The sequence below is a fragment of the Gossypium raimondii genome, chromosome 4, assembly GCF_025698545.1.
Source record: "Gossypium raimondii isolate GPD5lz chromosome 4, ASM2569854v1, whole genome shotgun sequence".
Classification (NCBI taxonomy): Eukaryota; Viridiplantae; Streptophyta; class Magnoliopsida; order Malvales; family Malvaceae; genus Gossypium; species Gossypium raimondii.
In genome coordinates, this window is record NC_068568.1 from 20,164,641 (window position 1) to 20,182,538 (window position 17,898).

A 17,898-nucleotide genomic window follows, 5' to 3' on the forward strand; every position below is an offset into this window, starting at 1 on the left:
AAGTTTGAGTCCAGCTTGACTTAAAAAATGAACTTTTTTACTTAAGCCCGATGCAATTTAAAAATTACAAGATTAACTGCTACAGACTTAAAAATAAATATTGACCTCTCATCAGATTATATATATTAGTGATGAGAGAGCAAGAAAATGAAAGAAATCAAATACGGTAACAAAATGTTATTCATGCGCATAATAAGTGAATCGGGTCGCTTTAAGGCCCGTCCTTCGTTTCCAAGTGCAAAAGCACTTTTGCACCACAAGATGTGTTTGTAAATAAATTATTGTATAAAAGTGCTTATTTGCCCAAACGAAGGTTACCAAAATTGTAATGTTTATATTCAATATTCAAGTATTTTCTTTTTTAATTTACTTTAAGTACAAAATATTTAAAATTGTAAGATACAATATTCCCACCAAATTTAGTTGAGAAATTTAGTTTTGCAATAATAAAAAATAATAATAGGATTATTCTTGGTATATAAATTTATTATATTTAACAAGTAATTTAATTTAATTTTTTCAAAATTATGTTTAAAATAAACATTTTAATTCCTCATTACAATTTTTGACAACAATAAAAACACTACATATTAACAAATCATATTTTTCTACCACTTTTTTCAACTTTCAACTACAAGAGCAATGTGCTAGTATTCCGTTTCTATGATGTAAACTGTGAATGTGACGATCTAACATTTTATTTGACGTCTAAGGATGAGATTTTCATCGTGTTAAAGTTTGAAAATGCTATGCTAGTATTCCGTTTCTATATTTCTTTTTTATCAATCCATCAATATATTTCGGCACTATTTTAATTCTACATTCAATCTTTTATACTCTTTTATCATCAATAAATTTTGATGCGGATTTCAGAAATTTTGATTTTTCTTTTATTTCTTAAAGTTTTTGGAAAATTTTGTTTTTATCTTGAAGTTTTGGAAAAAAATTTATTTAAGCCCTTCAAAATTTTAAAATTTTTATTAATCTTTCACAAATTTTAATTAGACACTTAATTTATTTTTTAAAATTCTCATTAAACTCCTATTTTTTTTAAAAAATTATATTACCTAAAAAATTTAGTCCTAGGATCCGCCAATGAATAAACTGAACAGTTCTAATTTATAAAGAAAATTTAAAAATAGATACATATAAATTCATTTTAATTTATGAAAGAACAGAGTTGGTAGTATAAGAGTAGTGGTATTGCAAGAGAACAACAATGAACACAATGGATTTGTTTACGTAATTGAATTTTCTTACGTCTACAAACCTTACCAAAAGAGATAATTCACTATCTTTTAACCTTCACAAACAGTGATTTAAGTTCTATTGCACCCTGGTATAGCAACCGCACTTTTGCACCTAAGATCTAGATCACACTACTCTAAGTTTTCCGCGACTCACTTGTTTATTTACAATATATACTCACAATAATGAATCCCTCGTGCACTGATTAAGTGATAAAACCTTAGTACAAAACCTATGCAAGCTTTCTTAATATATACATTTTCGAGTTGCTAACATACTAGACTAATAGCAACCAATCTCCCCATCAAATTAGCAACTAAAGGAGCATTGGCAATATCCTCATTAAGTTTAGCATAAATCATTGATCTTCATGTCACACCTTGAAAATAATCAGTGAATCTGAAAAGATGAGTAAGGTAGGTATGTAAAATGTTGGGCCCGCAGTGGTAACATAACCATTTTGTTGGCCTGATGGCAAGTTAAAGTGTTGGCGCATACTGATGTGAGTCACACCAAACATGAGTCACCGCCAAGATATGGTATGCCCGATTTGCATGAATACTATTCAATTGGATTATGTATTGGGTTTAGTTGAGAGTTGTTGGGATTCTGCGGCAACAAAAGCTAAAATTAGAGTAAAGAGCAGAGTAGCAAGATGTGTGAAATATTGCTTGTACACTAAAACAAGTCAAGTAAACAAATCACCACAAGCAAAATGGTTGACCATTTCTCAACAAAGCCAATTAGATTGATTTGACCCTCCCCATGACTGGTTAAAAGTATGGTAAATCTTCACCGAATTTTCTTTTACCTACCCTGGATTTGGTAGGGAAATCAAGGGGATCGTGAGTATATTTATAGGAAGGGAAACATTTCATATGGTTTTTCTTTCTGTTTAATGATCAGATTCTTCTTTTAACTTCAACATTCTATTCTTCTTCTTTAAGATCAAACTAAGATCTCATTTAATAAAGGGATGATTCAACCTTCTGGTGAGTTCGATAGCTCTGCATGTTATGACAGTAAGGAGTAGAGATGCGTAAAGATGTGAGAATGATATGTTTTGAGTAAAAGACCCTACATGAGGGTCGTGTATAGATGGAATATTAGTAACCTATCGGTAATAGGGTTTTAATAGAAGTTTTATGATCTTTTAAGCAATTTCTATTGTTGGATCGAGAATGATAATTGAAACAAGTGTTTTGAGCCGAGGTAAAGGTGAGTCTCTAAACCTAACTCCTGTATGTCATGTAATTATGTGTATGTGTATTTTATGAGAGGTATCTACAAATATGTAAATGAGGTGAACAATGTGCAACATAATATGATGTTTTGTGATATAAGATGTTGTTGCTGGCTGTGTGTGGTCATTGCCTAATACTTTCGTCATATGATTTTAGTACCAGAAAAATCTAGGTTATGTAAAAAGGTGAGAAAGAAATTCGTTTGTGTAGCCTCCAGTAGGGTAAGTATATTGCTGACCGGATAGGCAGATAATTGTGAAAATAAAAATTTATTGTGTAGCCTTCGGTAGGGCAGCTATAACGCTAACCGGACTGACAGATGACTGAATAAATTTGTGGAAAGTCTATGGTTATGGCATCATATGATAATACTCCAACAAGGTGTGAAGGTATAAGACCATGTGGGAGAAAGCTCAATGGCATCCACAAAGATGGTTCGTCGGGACAGTAAAAACGAATTATCTAGAAAGCTTTTGTGGCTAATCTTATGAAAAGACTTTGTGGCGTATTGTTTGGAAAGTCTTTGTAGTGTATTCTCTGGAAAGCCTTTGTGACTAATCTTAAGGAAAGCCTTTGTGGCGTATTGTCTAGAAAGCTTTTGTGGCTATTCTTATGAAAAGCCTTTGTGGCTAATCTTACGAAAAGCCCTTGTGTCATATTGTATGGAAAGACTGTATGATGAATTTCGTAGACCCTAAATGTAACACCTCTTACCCGTATTCATCATCGAAACAAAGTAAGAAATGTTATCAAACAATCTGAAATATTTTTTTTACAAAAATTTTGACATAATTCCTTTTCATAAACATTCAATTCCTGCTGCAAATTCTCGAAACACAATTTCAAACAACTTCAATATTTCAACCAAATACAGTTATATGTTCAGACGCAATTTATCTATCCACAACATTCTAATTACTTTGTTAATAGCTTAAGGAAACAATTTATCAATTAATATACACCAGCATTTTAAACCAAAATATTTTATACATATATATAAATTTATACCACATTACATTAAGTCATCTATACATGCCATTTTTCAAAGTATTGGTTGCAAAATACTGAAAAGATGATGATGATAGTGTGGACAATGTTTTGACCCCGTCCAATTCCCGAGCTGATTAATATCACTATAAAACAAGGGAAAAATAAAGAAGAGTAAGTTTATAGCTTAGTACGTATGTATTTAATTGATAAATAAATTTCTAGCATGATACCATATATAATATAATTTTTATCACACATAAATCTATTATCTATTCAATTTCCAACAAACTGTTTCTCGTTTCACAGTCACGAAATTATTTTTATCTGGATCTACGAAACTCCAAATTAAGATCCATAAATTTTTATGAAACTAAACTCATGTACCTTCTAACCATAAAGTTTTCATAATTTTTTGTTCAGCCAATTAGTACAATTTATTCTCTAAAGATTCCCCTGTTTCACTGCTTGACACTTCTGACCTCTCTTCACTAAAAGTTAGTTTTCTCTTAGTACAGAGTTCAAATGATGTTCCCACTTATTTTTTTTGAAAATATATTCAATAAGAAATTTAAGAATGTAAATTTCAAAACATAATTATTTTTGTACAATTTTTAGTGGTTTTCCAAATTCAGAACAGAGGATTTCGAAATCATTCAGACCTTGTCTCACTAAAATTCCAATATCTCAAAATATATAACTCCTTTGGCCATTCTTTCTATTTTATGTGAAAATAGACTCATTAAGATTTAATTTCATGTTTTATTCAACCACTAACACAATTTCTAAAATATTTGGTGATTTTTCAAAATAACATCACTGTCACTGTCCAAATCTATTCTATTCCAACATTCCTCATTCACATACCACTATAACCATTTATTTCATAACACAATACAAGACTTCATCACTTCAGTCACCCTTTCGCAACTTATCACGTTCCAATCACATACTCATATCTCATTGAACATGTCGGTATAACAACAAATATTTAGGGTTTTTCACACAGTACTACCCATGTTACTTTTATCATTCGATACACGTAGTAGCCATCATATAGTACTACACACATGATCAAGTTTTACGATTCACGTAGTAGCCTTCACATAATACTACATATGTGATCAAGTTTTACGGTTCACGTAGTAGTCTTCACATAGTACTACATACGTGACCAAAGCTTTTCGGTACACATAGTAGCCTTCACTTAGTACAACACATGTGACCATCATTTATCGATTCACGTCGTAGCCTTCACACAATACTACACACGTGACCAAAGCTTCTCGGTACACATTGTAGCCTTCACACAGTAGTACACACGTGTTCATCGATACCTTATTCAAATCTTTACCATTCCGACAATTCCACAAAGATTCTTACTTTCCAATAATTTACAATTTCTCCATAGCCCATTATAATATCAATCTTTACACTCAACTCCATACCCAATTTAATAATTCGATTTAAATCACTTCAACCATTACTTGCAGTTGGTATATCCATAAACCAAGCTGATTTTAAACAAATTAACTATCAATTTCAAATTTCTAACTTTAATATAACTATTTCATATCCAACCCTTTCGCATATATTGTCACGAAATATAACAAAAATAATTATAACAATGTATTAATTACATACAACTTACCTCGATACAAAATGTAAAGATTTTGGAATTTAATCCCCAATCTTCTCTTTTCCCCAATTAAGGTTGACTTCTCGTATTTCTTGATCTATAACAAAAAATTGAGCTTGTTTAACATTCACATATATTAAAACAAGCTTCGACTCAACTTTTGTCAAAATTACAATTTTATCCCTAAACTTTTGCATAATTACATTAATTGTCCCCAAGCTCGAAAATTAAATTTCACTCTTATTCTTATGTTTTACAACATGCTGAACACTTTTTCCTTCTATGGCAATATCAAATTCTCACTCTAACATGTACTTATGAACATTAAATATTTTTATCGATTATGTCGATTTACCCGTTTTCACTTAAAATCGCTTAGCAAAAGTTGTTTAACATAATTCCTAGCTTCATATTCTACCATAAAAAAGAAAAATAAAAACATTTCACCTATGGGTATTTTTCCAAATATGAACCCTAACATGAATTAATGGTAGAATAAGCTAAATCAAGCTACGAGGATCTAAAAAATGCGAAGAACATTAAAAACGGGGCTAGGATGCACTTACTATGAGCTTGAAAAAGCAAAGAAACCCTAGCTATGGTGTCCCTTAAAATTCGGCAGAAACTATGGAGAAGATGACACCATTTTGCCATCTTTTTCTCATTTTATTTCTTTTTATTACCAAATGACTAAAATGCCCTTACTTAAAAAAATCTATTTCACTAATTCTATGCCCATTTTGTCCATCAATTAACTAATGGTCTAATTAACACATAAGGACCTCCAATTTAATGTTTCATAGCAATTGGACACCTCTAACATATAGAATCCAACTTTTGCACTTTTTACAATTTAGTCCTTTTGACTAAATTGAGTGCCCAAACGTCGAAATTTTCGAACAAAATTTTCACAAAATTTTTCCGTTAAATTGTAGACCATAAAAATATAATAATAATTATATTTTCCCTCGTCAGATTTGTGGTCTCGAAACCACTGTTCCGACTAGGCCTAAAATCGAGCTGTTACAATTCTCTCCCCTTAGGGATTTTTGTCCTTGAAAATCTTATCGGAAAAGAGGTTTGGGTATTGTTTCCTCATAACTTCCTCCTGTTCCCACGTGGCTTCTTCCATTCCATGTTTTTGCTACAACACTTTTACTAAGGCTACACTCTTATTCCTTAATTGTTTGACCTCTCGAGCCAAAATCTTTATCGGTTCCTCCTCATAAGTCATATCTGGTCGAATTTCAATCTCTGTAGGAGAAACTATATGTGAAGGATCCGAATGATAGCGTCGCAACATCGATACATGAAATAAATTATGTATTCTTTCCAACTCTGCTGGCAAGGCTAGCAGATAAGCTACGGGTCCAATCCTTTCAATAACTTCACACGGTCTAATAAAACGTGGACTCAATTTGCCTTTACGGCCAAATCTCAAAATCTTCTTCCATGGAGATACTTTTAAAAACACTTTATCACCCACTTGAAATTCAATTTCTTTTCTCTTTAAATCCGCATAAGACTTTTGTCGATCTGAAGCAGCCTTTAAACAGTCACGAATTACTTTCACCTTTTCTTCAATTTCTTTCACCAAGTTAACTCTGTGAATCTGGTTCTCACTGAGCTCAGTCCAATACAAAGGTGTTCTACACTTACGTCCATATAATGCTTCGTACGGTGTCATTCGTGTACTCGACTGATAGCTATTGTTGTAAGCAAATTCAACTAATAGTAGATATTTCTCCCAACTGCCTTCAAATTCTAAAATACAACACCGGAGCATGTCTTCAAGAACTTGAATCACTCTTTCAGATTGCCCGTCAGTTTGCGGATAGAACGCAGTACTAAAGTTCAATTTTGTACCCAGGGCCTCTTGTAACTTTATCTAAAACCTCGAAGTGAACCTCGGATCTCTATCCGATATAATGAACTCAGGCACCCCGTGCAATCTACAATTTCTGCAACATATAACTCCGCCAACTTGTCAAGTGAGTAATCAATGCGTACCAGTATAAAATGAGCCGACTTTGTCAATCTATCAACGATTACCCAAATAGCATCCTTCTTCCTTGGAGTCAAAGGCAATCCCGTCACAAAATCCATCGTAATGCTGTCCCGTTTCCATTCTGGAATCATTACTGGTTGAAGTAAACCCGATGGTACTTGATTCTCAGCTTTCACTTGTTCGCAAATTAAACACTTTGATACAAATTCTGAGATATCCTTTTTCATGCCTGACCACTAATACAATTTCTTCAAATCATTATACATTTTCACACTACCTGGATGAACTGACAAATCACCACTGTGTGCCTCACATAAAATGGTCTGAATCAACTCATCATTTTTTGGTACACATATTCTATCTCGGAACATCAGACAATCATCTGATCTAATTCGAAAATCTGAATAACACCTGATTCACACTGATCTCTCCTGGCTTGTAATACACTGTCATTGTTTTGGGCTTCCCAAATTTGCTGAAGGAATAACGGTCTAGCCCTCAATTCAGCCAAAATTGAACCATCATCAGATAAAGTTAATCTCGTACTCATAGCTCTCAAAGCAAATAAAGACTTTCTGCTCAAGGCATCAGCAACCACATTAGCTTTCCCGGGGTGATAGTCAATCACTAGCTCATAGTCTTTTATTAGTTCGAGCCACCTTCGTTGTCGTAAGTTCAGGTCTTTTTTATTCATTAAATACTTCAAAATTTTATGATCAGTGAAGATTCGGCATTTCTCACCATACAAATAATGACGCCAAATTTTTAAAGCAAAAACAATGGCAACCAATTCTAAATCATGCGTCGAATAATTTTTCTCATGCGGTTTCAGCTGTCTCGAAGCATAAGCTATTACTTTGACCTCTTGCGTTAACACACACCCCAAACCATTCAACGATGCATCACTGTAAATTATAAACTCTTTCCCTGACTCAGGTTGTACCAACACTGGCACCTCAGTCAATAATGCCTTTAGTTTCTCAAAACTTTGTTGACATTTATCGGTCAATTCAAACTTGACATTCTTTTGCAGTAACTTAGTCATAGGAGAAGCAATCATCGAGAATCCCTTGACAAAATATCTGTAATACCCGGCTAAGCCCAGAAAGCTTCTAACTTCAGACACATTCTTTGGTGGTTCCCAATCAAAAATTGTTGAGATTTTGCTTGGATCAACTCGAATACCCTCGCTTGAAACTATATGTCTAAAGAATCCGACCTCACAAAGCCAAAACTCATTTTTTTTGAATTTAGCATACAATTTCTTCTCTCTCAAAACCTGCAACACAATTCTCAAATGTTCGGCATGCTCAGATTCATCCCGAGAATAAATTAAAATATCATCTATGAACACCACCACGAACTTATCCAGATACGGTCGGAAAATTCGGTTCATCAAATCCATAAAAATAGCCGGAGCATTAGTTAAACCAAAATGCATTACCAGAAATTCGTAGTGTCCATACCTCGTTCTGAAAGCAGTCTTTGGCACATCTGACTCCCTAAATCTCAACTGATAGTAACCGGATCTCAGATCAATCTTTGAAAACACTGTTGCACCTTTTAGTTGGTCAAACAAATCATCAATTCTCGACAAGGGATACTTGTTCTTTATAGTCACTTTGTTGAGCTGACGATAATCAATACAAAGTCTCATAGAGCCGTCTTTCTTCTTCACAAATAATACAGGAGCACCCTAGAGAGAAAAACTCGGTGTCACAAATCCTTTATCCGTCAATTCTTGCAACTGAACTTTTAATTCTTTTAATTCAGTCAGAGCCATCCGATACGGAGTAATAGAAATCGATGCAGTACCACGTAACAAGTCAATAGCAAACTCAACTTCTCTAATCGGAGGTAACCCAGGCAGTTCCTCTGGAAATACATCTGGAAATTCACAGACTACCGTCACTGATTCAAGCTTCGACCCAGTTATACCAGTATTCAACACATAAGAAAGATAAGCTTCACATCTTTTTCTCATGTACTTCTGAGCAGACATGAACGAGATCACCATAGGTAATTTTTTAACTCCTCTGCTTCAACCCGAAGAATTTCACCATTTTCACACTTCAATTGAAGGATTTTCTATTTACAATTTACCTTGGCATCATGCAATATCAACCAATCCATCCCCAAAATAACATCAAACTCATCAAATGGTAACAACATCAAATTAGCCGGGAAACAGTGACCTTGAATCATCAAAGGACAATTCTTGCAAACCTTATCGACTAAAACATATTTGCCTAAAGGGTTTGATACTTTTACCACAAATTCAGTGTTTTCAACAGGAAAATTTTTATTTGATACTAAATTCACACATACATATGAATGAGTAGACCCAGGGTCAATCAAAGCAACAACATCAATATCATAGAGAGAGAATGTACCAGTAATCACATTGGGAGATGATGCATCCTCACGAGCACGTATGGCATAAGCTCTGACAAGTGTTCGAGGTTCTGGTCTTGTAGCTGTACCCTATATTACACTTTTACCACTATCGCTAGTTCCGGTGTTTGTCGGTGGTCTACCTCTGCTGACAATATCACTCGATCTAACATTCTAAAATTTTCTTCTTCAATTTTCTCAGGGCAATCTTTAATATAATGTTTTCGAGAACCACACTTGAAACAAGCTCAGCTAATTAACCAGCATTCATCAGGATGTTGCCTACCACAATGCTGACACTCTGGTTTACTAGGTTTCACGCTACCCACACTTGATACCGACGTAGCTTGAGCTTCGGGACCCAAATACAATCACTCGAGGATTCATCTCTTTAGACTTCTTTGACTGAGTTTGAAATGGTTTACTCATGGGCCGCTTTTTGTATCTTGAGCCTCCATCGCAGCTTTTCTCTTTTCTTTATTCAATTCTTCAGCCTTACAAGCTCGATCAACCAATACCACAAATTCCTTCAGTTCCAACATTCCAACAAATATCCTAATGTCTTCATTTAAACCATCTTCAAAACTTTTACACATAGCAGCTTCTTTGGGTACACATTCTTGGACATATTTACTCAATCTAACAAACTTTCTTTCATACTCTGCCACAGACATTCGGCCCTGCTTCAACTCGAGAAATTCCTTGCATTTTTGATTGATGAATCGTTGGCTTATGTATTTTTTTCTGAATTCATCTTGGAAGAAGTCCCATGTAACCCTTTCTTTCAGAACCACAGATACCAATGTTTTCCACCAACGATACGCTGAGTCTTTTAACAAAGATATTGTACACTTTAAACATTCTTCGGGAGTACAAGATAATTCATCAATACCCGAATGGAATTTTCGAGCCAAAACTCCGCCTTCTGCGGATCATCATCTATATTAGCTCTGAAATCTTCAGCCCATGCTTTCGGATTTTGTCAACGGGAGGTTTACTTGATCTTACCAAGTCAACATTTTGTGGAGCTACGGGAACCGATTGAGGAATAGGAAGGGGTGGAGGAGGTTGAACATTCGGATTTGCACGAATAAATTCTGTATACCAATTATTCATCATATGAAGGAAGGCTTCCCGAGCCACATCCTGACTATGCGTCTCATGTCTACTTTCTTCAAGCGCGGTCCCTTGCACGGGAACTGGTGCGTTACTCTCAACATCATCTGCTACACTTCGGTTAGGATCCATTTACTATATAAAACAAAATTTTAAATTGTCAGAAATCATCACACTATCACAATATATTTATGGCATGTCTAGATAGACTTTTACACACATTATACTAATCCGAGAACCGGCTAATTATAGCTCTGATACCACTAAAATGTAACACTCTTACCCGTATTCATCATCGAAACAAAGTAAGAAGTGTTATCAAACGATCTGAAATATATATTTTTTACAAAAATTTTGACATAATCCCATTTCCTAAACATTCAATTCCTCTTGCAAATTCTCGAAACACAATTTCAAAAAACTTCAATATTTCAACCAAACACAATTATATGTTCAGACGCAATTTATCTATCCACAACATTCTAATTACTTTGTTAATAGCTTAAGGAAACAATTTATCAATTAATATACACCAGCATTTTAATCCAAAATATTTTATACATATATATATAAATTTATACCACATTACATTAAGTCATCTATACATGCCATTTTTCAAAGTATTAGTTGCAAAATACCGAAAAGATGATGATGATAGTGTGAATTATGTTCTGACCCCGTCCAATTCCCGAGCTGATTAATATCATTATAAAACAAGGGAAAAATAAAGAAGAGTAAGCTTATAGCTTAGTAAGTATGTATGTAATTGATAAATAAATTTCTAGCATGATACTATATATAATATAATTTTTATCACACATAAATCTATTATCTATTCAATTTCCAGCAAACTGTTTCTCTGTTTCACAGTCACTAAATTATTTTTATCCGAAGCTACAAAACTCCAAATTAAGATCCATAAATTTTCCCTGAAACTAGACTCATATACCTTATTACCATAAAATTTTCATAATTTTTGGTTCAGCCAATTAGTACAGTTTATTCTCTAAAGATTCCCCTGTTTCACTGCTTGACACTTCTGACCTCTATTCACTAAAAGTCAGTTATCTCTTAGTACAGAGTTCAAATGATGTTCCCACTTTTTTTTTTTTTGAAAATATGTTCAATAAGAAATTTAAGAATGTAAATCTCAAAACATAATTATTTTTGTACAATTTTTAGTGATTTTCCAAATTCAGAACAGAGGATTTCGAAATCATTCAGACCTTGTCTCACTAAAATTCCAATATCTCAAAATATATAACTCCTTTGGCCATTATTTATATTTTATGTGAAAATAGACTCATTAAGATTTAATTTCATGTCTTATTCAACCACTAACACAATTTCTAAAATATTTGGTGATTTTTCAAACTAACATCACTGTCACTGTCCAAATCTATTCTATTCCAACATTCCTCATTCACATAACACTATAACCATTTATTTCATAACACAATACAAGACTTCATCACTTCAGTCACTCTTTCGCAACTTATCACGTTCCAATCACATACTCATATCTCATTGAACATGTCGGTATAACAACAAATATTTGGGGTTTTTCACACAGTACTACCCATGTTACTTTATCATTCAATACACGTAGTAGCACTACACCAAAATAGGCTTTTAGCGGCGCTTTTTAGACATGTATCGGCACTTTTTAGCGTCGCTAAAAGTATTTGCGGCGCTTTGAGAAGCGCAGGAAAAAAACGCCGCTAATGACAGCGTCGCTAACTTTAGCGGCGTTTTTAGAAATAAACGCCGCTAAAGACCATGAACTTTAACGGCGCTTTTCGCCGCGAAAGACCATGACCTTTAGCGGCACTTTTTCCACAAGCGCCGCTAAAGACTATGACTTTTAGCGGCGCTTTTCCCACTAACGCTACTAAAGACCATGAACTTTAGTGGCGCTTTCCATGACCTTTAGCGGCACTTTTCCCACAAACGCCGTTAAAGACCATAATCTTTAGCGGCAATTGTATCACAAGCGCCGCTAAAGAATAAACCTTTAACGGCGCTTCTCGCAAAAACGCCGCTAAAAACATCTTGAAAAAATATATTTTAATTGAATAATATTTATTTTTATGATAAATATTTTATTTTATTTTATTTTTAAATTTGAACTTTAAATATACTTTTAAGGATAAAAATATTATTTAAATTAAAATTTCTATGAAAATTTTAACTTTAAAATCAAATATAAAAATTAATGAAATTAGTTTTATAATTTAAAATAATAAATTAATAACACAATTAAAATCCAAAAGTTAGAACTCAAGTTATGACTAGTTGAACAAGCCTATGATTATACACATTGCAAGGTAATAAAAATATAATGCATTTTCTTAATCAAGTAAATCTTGGTAATAAAAGGTATAATACAATTTACATGACTCAATAATTTACAGTTTAATAAAAGATATAATCAAGCAAATATGAAACCCAAATTCAGAATAAATGCCTATTTACATCTCTAACTGCCATGCATTACTTCTTTACATGACTCAACAATTTACAGTTTAACGGAATTGAATTTCTCACCCACTACACCGCCTTTTTGTTTTTGGAATTGAATGTAACGCAAGGTGCTGGCAAGGAAAGCATCTGCCACACTATCAGGGTTTATGATGATAGCACCCCTTTCGCATCATCTTAAAATAAAATTATTGATCCCTAATGCCTGGAATCAACATAATAAATTAATGGAACATTGGTAACAGCCCAAGAATGTCACAAATAATTCTATTTATTCTTGTAAGCACCTGTTCCATCAGAAACCTTGCACTCTCGTGAGCAACATTATTTATCTCAATATGCCCTTTCCCAACTATCAATTAGAAAAATGGCATCTCTTGAAGTTCAATAAAATTTGTTATCATCTAAAATAATTTTCAGGGTTCAATTCACTATTTAACCAATGACTGTTATGCAGAGTTGGTTTAAGTCAAGACTCAAGATTACCTCAGCACATTGCAGGTACAACCTTAATGCAAGTTCAGGGGATGGAACAGCTGAAAGGGACTCAATGATCTGAAAGAAGGGCTATTAGAGTGTCTTTTGCATAAGGTGATATGTGCGTGTGTACAAGTTCAAGTAAAAAAGAAACCTGAGTGAAGAGCTGAAAAATTTTATTTGGTGTCATTGATGCTTCTTCTCCCACTATATCCCCCTCCTGACCTTGCAATTTCCTCAGCAACTGAACACAAGCACTACAATAAGTCTGAATTATATACACTACCAATATAACCTGTGTTTATACATCTTTTTCTTCTAGCAACTTGTTTCAAAGAATCTGAGTTTGATTTCTATGTATGTATAAAACAAACCAAGTAGTTCTTAAGGAAAGGGGATAGGGGAATGAGGAGAAAGCATCTAATAAGAAAATAATGTTTATGCTTCAAAATCCAAGTGCCTGCATGTATGATCTTGTGGATTTTTACTAATAAGCATTTAATATGTCATCGTTGTATATAGAAATAAGATGAGATGAAAGGTATGCAGATAAAATGAAAAAACTCAAACCACAAGCTGCAAGCATTTGACAAAGAAAAAACTCACATGACTTGGACAATAAAGATAAAATGAAAGGTATGCAGATAAGATAGAAGTATAAAATCGAGAAAAGAAGAAATCACCTTACAAAGTTGTCCCAGGTTTCACTTTTCATAACTCCCGATGGGTCTAGTAATTGAGTCATCTCATGGCTCAACTTGAAATGTGCACTCTTGAACCGCATATTTCCACCAGGTGATGTTTCCAAGATGAAACCAAAATCAATATGAACAAGCCTCCCGACACTGCATTGACATGCATATCACAGTGGTTGAGTTATATTAAAAATAAACAAAGGTATAAAGTTTACCAAAAAATAAATGACCACATAAAATTAACAATTTAAATGTATATGATTATATAAATAATAGATCTAGAAGAATATGTTAATTGTTCTCTTAAGATAATCTAAAAATTAGTATGATTTAAAATAATAAAAGCCAAATTAGAATTATGAAAAATATAATTAAAAAATCATGTGCATCAAACCGATTTAAATCTAATTCATTCATATATGGCTATGTGTTCCAGTCACTAGTTCAATACTTGCGTCTTTTTTAACTATTCCTAAGTGATTATCTCTTCGCAGGTTCAGGTTTTCTAAAAGCAAATCAACTGACAACATAGGGTTTGGTACTATGGCTGGTTTGTTCCTAATTCACTCCAATATGTTTATGTGTTTATGACATCAGTGCAATAATTGGTCACAGTTGTTATTAACATAAGTATAATGATTCGTAAAAGATTAAGACCTAGTCGGTTTTTACAATCATCTATAATCATGTTTTGGAGTATAAATGATTTAATTTAACTATTCTACCGATCACTGGTCAAGGAACTAGCAGAGTCATACTTGTCAAAAAGAGGAATCAAGTAAAAGGAAAAAGAAAACTGAGCATAGTCACCTGCTTAAGCTTCTACTCTATTTCATAGAAAAGAGAGATTGCCAACATATGAATTTCTGCAAAGAACATAATACACGGATGTTAAGAGAAGTGATTTTTTTACATTTGCTTAAGCTTTTAGGAAATAAAGCTCGTACTAGTGTGTACCATATTAGTAAAATATTTTCATATTTTTTATATATTTTTTAAATTTCCAATTAAAAAGAAAATACAATCAAAAGTTGGATATTTGTTAAAATCATATATATCTATATAAGTAAACACATGATTAAATTTAACAATTGAGGGAAAACTACACATTAAAAAAGTAGACAAGATTTTATAAATTTACTTTTTAATATGAAAGGCTACATGCTAATAAGAAAAAAAATCATAAAAATATATCAACTTGGAAAGTAAAGACGGTTAACGAAGAGTTTAACGCAAAGGGTGCTCTGAAACTCCCTTCCAAATCTGGCTCGAAAAATTTATCAGCACGTAAACCATCCACTGCAATGATATGGTTTTACCAAGACGTAGCAATTAGTAATTACACTAACATTAAAAAATGAGTAATCATTAAAAAACTTAGCCTTTTAGTATAAAGCTAAAATAAGTAAATAACTAACATGTAAACGGCATGGAGGATGACACCAAGTATAACCAGCCATGTTTCTCTTCTTTTAACCCATTGTCGTCTCCTGGGTATGCTTGATTTGCCTAGCTTCGAATCTCGGTTACCCAAGATCCCATCTATATCCACCCATTTTTTTACTTTGGTTTCTCTGTTGTAACCCAAAATTACTTGGTCTCACCTCTCTATAAACTCCTGCAAGAAAAACTCAAAAGTGAAGAAGAAATTGGGAGAGATGCAGTTTAGGGTTTGGATTTGGTTGAAAAAATGACAGCTTTTTAGTTATAAGGGGGGTTGTTTGCCTTAGATTTGGTACGGCGCTGTTTTTCTTTTCTTGAAATGGTGTCGGTTCTGATCACTGAGTTTACGAGCAGATTTCTTCTCAGAACTGCCCATTTCTTTTGCTAAGAAATAGTTTCTTGAGAATCCAAATTCCTCTTTCTCCTCCGCGTTAAAATCCATTTTCTGAAGATTATTCGTTCAAACAAAAAATATTTGCAAAGATAGTCGAAAATGAATCTGTACCGTTTGAGGAAATGCAGATTGTGGTGGCGTGGGGTATCCATGAATCTGTACCCTTTGAGGAGATGCAGAGGGCTGCCAATTTGGGGAAATTGGGGGGAAAATAAAGGGAATCGGGGTAGGGTAGAAATGGTTTGGGAAAATTAAAATGGGGAAAAAAGAAGAGATTTCTGAGGATGGGGGGAATCGGTTTTGGGAAAAAGAAGGGGGAAAAATATATTTCATTTGAAATTTTGGGATAAAAAAATATATAAATACAAAACGACGTCGTTTTACAAAAATATTACTGGCGTTTGAAAAAAAAACGCCACTATTGCTCTTTTTTGTGGCGTTTTTGTTATTTCTTACATTTTACGGCTGTATTTTTTACAATTTTTATATTAAATTATTGTATCGTTCATATAAATTTTAAATAAATAATTTTTAAATTTTAAGTAATATTTAAAAGAATTAGATAAAATTATAATTTTTAGTTTTTGTATTTTATTTTTATTTGTTATAATTTGGTTCTATCTAAAATAGATAGTTACTTATCCATATCGATCTGTTATTTTTATTATTTATTTATCAATTTTTTATAACCTAATATTTAAATATATCAAATGGTTTAGATTAAATATTTTTAAAAACAAAAGCATTAATTGATTGTATAAAATTTTATCATTTATAAATCTCAAGTAAACCTTAAATCCTAAACCATTTAATATATATAAAGTTTATCTATTATCTCTTAAATAATTTAAACTATAATCATAATCTTAATATATTAAAATTAATATTATCTCTTTTACAATTATATAAGAAATTATTTCATATATAAATTAAAAACATCAATTAATCTAAACCCTAAACCCTTAACCCCTATCTCTTAAACCTTAAATCATAAAACATAAACCCCTAACCCCTCTTTTACAATTATATAAAAACTTAATTAATATATAAATTAAAAAATACTAATTAATCTAAACCTTAAACCTTAATCTGACACCGAATCTCTAAACCCTAAATTATTAGCCCTTAACCCCTAACCCCCAACCCCTAACTACAAAGCCTTAAACCTTATTTAATATATAACTTAAAAAACACTGATTAATCTATACCCTAAACCCTAACCCCTAAACCTTATTTAATATAAATTAAAACACACTAATTAATCTAAACCCTAAACCCTAACCTGACACCGAATCCATAAACCCTAAATTTATAACTCTTAATCTCTAACCTCTAACTCATAACCTCGAACCCCTAAATCACAACCCTTAAACTAGAATCCCTAATCCTTAATCCATAATCCCTAATTCCATAATCTATAAACCTTAAAATTGTAACTCCTAAACCTGCCTTAAATCCTAAATTAACCATATACCTTAAACCATAAACCCTAAACTATAATGATAATTAATTAAATATTTTAAAATTAATACTATCATATCTTTTATAATTACATATGAAATTATTTAATATATAAATTAAAAATCAATCAGTCATGTGCCCAAAAATTTTAAAATTATTTTAAATAATAGTATTTTAATTTTTCCATTTTTAACAAATATTTAACAAATATTTTTCAAATTATTTCTAAGTTTCATTATTTCAAATTTATCCATTTTTAACAAATATTCAATTAAAAATAAATTGAATTTTAATTAATATAAATAAATAAA

At 32.5% G+C, this 17,898-nt stretch overlaps 1 long non-coding RNA gene across 7 annotated transcripts; it reads right to left on the reverse strand.

Annotated features, from left to right (window-relative positions):
- Nucleotides 1-12,968: 12,968 nt before the first annotated feature.
- On the reverse strand, nt 12,969-16,431 carry LOC105766702 (uncharacterized). 7 transcript variants are annotated; one of them, XR_008195153.1, is made up of 7 exons: nt 16,238-16,431; nt 15,708-15,907; nt 15,100-15,588; nt 14,278-14,439; nt 13,749-13,838; nt 13,604-13,672; nt 12,969-13,322 (listed from the first exon to the last, which is right to left on the reverse strand). It is a non-coding gene; the product is annotated as an uncharacterized LOC105766702 (long non-coding RNA). The 7 variants fall into 7 exon arrangements; XR_008195158.1 differs by having other exon boundaries at nt 12,969-13,469; XR_008195154.1 differs by having other exon boundaries at nt 12,969-13,672.
- Between the last annotated feature and the right edge of the window lie 1,467 nt (nt 16,432-17,898).